Below are 4,488 nucleotides of genomic sequence, written 5' to 3' on the forward strand. Positions count from 1 at the left end.
TTTCTGAAAACATAAAAATGCCCAAAAAATCATTAAAACAACCCTAAATGGCCAAAAAATAGCCTGGATCATAGTTTACTATGTGTACTGTTCAGTGGGTCATTTCCAATAAACGTACCAAATTTCAGGTCATTCAGAGTTAGTCAAAAAATTGAAAAAGTCCAAAACCGACCAAATCGGTAATTATTGGTCGAGCTATTGCGAGGGACAGCAGGGCTACTGCACTGCTTGGCCTTCCTGCTACTGTTCATACAGTGAGTAACGACTATAGTTGGTCATAGTCGAGACTCATCATTATTTTTTCCTTAATCTACAAAAGTAATTTTCACAAAACTATGAAAAATTCGTTTTATACTTTCTTGATGATAAACTTAAGTTCTGTTAGAACCAATAACATCATCAAAAACATGAAAAATAGCCAGCAACAACATGATATCAAAAACATGAAAAGCAGCCAGCAACAACATGATTTATACAATTATTATTTGAAATATGTACAACAAATCATATAATATCATTTACATTATCTAGCATGTATAAGAAGACTATTGATACTAATTGTTAAAACATGCACAGTGGAAGCTACAATTCTAAAGGATCAATAACTTACATAATATCTAGATAACATAACCGAAACAAAAATTAGAAAACTTACCTCTTGAAGCTTTCACAAAAATCATCTAATGCCTTAGCCTCCAGTTACACAATCTTCTACTATATCCTGATTAGCCTTTTTAACCAATACTTGTGTGGGCAAGTGATTATTGGATTCAAAGAAGGAATTAGTATTCTAGAATTAGCGTATGTGTTTTTCAAAACCCCAACCTCCTTTTATTCCCACTTCAACTGAGAAAGGGGAGAGGAGGAGATAAAATGTATTTTGGCTCTTTATTGCAGATTTAATGCCAAAATATTTTGGCCTTAATTGTCTCTTTATGCCAAAATGTTTTTGGCCCTTTAAAGATGACATAATGCCTTAATTGGGTTTTTTATAAAATATTCCTTTTATAGAAGACCAGTAAATAATATTACCTCTTCTGTAATCCTTTTATTTTCCAAATTGGATTAGCTAATTAGGCATAGTAGAGACCGCATATTTATTAACTGAGGCTTCTAATTATGATATTAATTATGTGATGAAAGAATTGTCATATCATAATAAATTATAAATTATTCCACTAAAAATCTGTGATTGTACTCCTCGGTTTAATTTCAAAATCACCATTAAATCTTATTGAACACCCCATGTTAGAATTACCGACACCAATCAATTAAATTAAATTCTCTGAAAAATTTAACTCATTGATTAATTTAATCCTTCATTTATAATGCTTCAGTTATTTCACATGACGGATACAAAAATCCACCTGTAAGGTTTTTCCGTGAAAAACTTATAAGGAACCATAAAGGGGTGTCTTCTATCTTAAGTTTGAGACATGGTTCTATCAACTAATTAATATTTCACTAAGTGATTCGTCATCATCCAACCTATCAGGAATATGTTGACTCACAAAAGAGTCTCGCATTTTAATAGATTAAAACGACAAAACAAACCACTCATAATAATTATATCAAGATTAAGAGTATAAGTACATGTAATGGACTAGAGAAATTATTTATTAATATCGGAACATAAACGAATATCTCTAATTGGTCCATTCAATACATACGAAATATACTAGCACAAGAAATTGAAATATTACCACTCCTATAATTAAGATCAAATTATATTTAATCTTGTGCTACAATCATCTAGATGTTTGTCCTACCTCATCTTTGATTATGAACGTTAATTTATTACATATAAGAACCGATAGTATTAATCTTTCGTGTATGATTTAAAATACTCCATACACAAAATTGTCTACTATAAGTAAAGGACACATATGTTAACACAATGATCTATTCAAATAAATATTTTATTAATATAATAAATAGTCTTTGCATGGGATGAAAATATAATACAATAATATAAATTATATGGTTAATAGTATATCCTAACAGTCTAGCCAAAGTCCAAGTTTCTTTGCCTAAAAGTGTAAAAATTGGACCTAAGACTGTGGACTATGTGTTCATCAGATACGCTAAAAGTAGTAATGGAAGTTGATTTTTAATTTATAAATCCGAACATTCGAATATTCATAAAAATACGACAATCGAATCAGATAATTTTGAGTTTTTCAAAAATATTTATCCATATAAAATTGGGCATGAGTTGTCTAGTGGAGGATCTAAACGGCCTCGAAATGAAACTGAGGAGAATGTACTTAATGATGAGAATTTAAGGTGTAGTACATGTTAAAGAACGTCAAATTTCTTTGGATCAGATTTTATAACTGATAACACTCAACTTACACATCAATTTAGTGCAAGGCGATTGTCGTCAATATATTTACCCAACTTTGAAATCGGGGTCGAATCCCCAGGGAACAATGTGAGTGGCGATTAAACTAGTTTGAAACTATAGCTACAAGTTGAATTCAAACGAATGATGTGAAAAGATAAAGTGGGTTTTTTTAATGATTAGCAAATAATTGTTGGTCACTCTAGTTTCAGTGTTTGTAAATCAAGAGTTTATGAAATAACCAGAATTATGTTCACTAGGGCTTACAGTACATGACAGATGCTAAAAGTGGTTCAAGATTCTCACGGTGGGTAGGATAACAAGCTATCTTTATCGATGTTATGCTTAAATGTCTCTCGACCTTCTTAAGCATTTAATTCCCTAATCCTCTCGGACTTAGGGAATTTCTATTTACTGCCCAGATTTTACCTCAGGTTAACCAACCTTGTTACAATGCTGATTATTAAACAAAGTATTTCCAAGTCCCTGTTGATAATTCACTTCCTACTTTATTTGATTTCTTTCTCAAGCAAATCAAAGAAGGTGTTATATATTGTTTGCAACCAACAGACGTTAATTAAAACCTCAGAATTATCAAGAAATCCTACCTTGAACACTTAGCACCTTATCAATATCAGGTTAATGGAGTTTAGCCACTCATGATTTAACGAACAAAACACATAATTGAATTCATGATTTGAAAGATAAACTTACAGAGCAATGAAAAGCAATAATTATTTCTTCGATTCAATCACTAGATAACTCTACAAAAAGCAATAGTAATCTCTCACAAGTTAATGGTGACAATGTATCTAAAACTAGAGAGAGAAATACTAAAGTTCGTGAAGTTCCATATGTCTAAGATTTCTCCACACTTCTTGAATGAAACCCTAAAAGCTGCTATATATAGCTGTAACTTAAAGGAAATTCAGAATTAAAATTTCTGAAATTCGTCCCTTAGATGACTCAAACTCTTAAGAAAAAACTAGACTTGTCCTTAAATACTTAGGCTAATTATGGAAACAAAATCACAAGTTACAGCTTTTTCTCGGAATAGACGATGACATGCGTGATGCCTTATCAGGGTTCTGATGACTCATTAGAAATGTTGTCAGATCCTCTTCAATTTTGACATTCTATGCTTTAGGCTAACGACGAAACCTGATGGCTTATCAGAACTTTGATGACTTATCACCAATGTCATCATGGATTCCAGCTGAAGTCCATTCTCTATCTAAGGTTGACGACGCTCTTGATAACTTATCAAATTTGTGATGACATATCAGGGAATGTCGTCACACTTCTGCTCCAACTTCATCACACTGCCTCCAGCTGACGATAGACCTGATAACTTATCACCAAGTTGATGACTTATCACAAAAGTCATCAACTGCTCGTCTGTAATTTCTTGGCTATTTGTTCCATATTCACCTCTTTCTGTCCTTATTGTCTTAGGTTCTGTTGCATCTTGCCTTTCACTGCAATATCAAATAAATATCATCAAAAACAACGATAGTTACTTAAGAGCTTACAATTATTCTGAGTTAAAAGTCTTAAATCTGCTAACAAAATGCTAGCTCATCAATACCCTCAACTTAAAACAATTGCTTATCCTCAAGCAACCAAAATATAACTAAGAGAATACGAAGTACATTCGACAGTCTATTTTCTATATCATTTTAACACAACTTCACCTTCTCCCAGGTCAATCAATTCAAACTCAACTATGTATACTATTGAAAAACAACAATGCAATGCACAGGAATCAAGATATGGAATAAATTCAGCAATAGCAACCATGCATGTACCAAGATCACACTATCCAAACAAGTTAGCAAATAGCAACATTACCTGTGTACCCTCACAGCAAAGAAATCCTTTTTTCTCTCATATCATAAATCACATATATACACATAGGGATAATCACGAGACTCACTTTCAGAATGAAGTTCCACTCAATATACGTCAAAAGTCATAGGCTTGCCCTTATAGTCAGTACCAAAGTTTTCATACAGGTCAGCTAGGATCACTATAGGTCTTTTTCTTGGCTTGTAATGTAGGCTAGGGGCTAGTATGATATTCAAGGGTATTTAAAGTGACTACTCCTCCTCGACACTACGCTAACCTCTTGGGGTTTCACTTCT

Source organism: Capsicum annuum, chromosome 7, assembly GCF_002878395.1.
Source record: "Capsicum annuum cultivar UCD-10X-F1 chromosome 7, UCD10Xv1.1, whole genome shotgun sequence".
Lineage (NCBI taxonomy): Eukaryota > Viridiplantae > Streptophyta > Magnoliopsida > Solanales > Solanaceae > Capsicum > Capsicum annuum.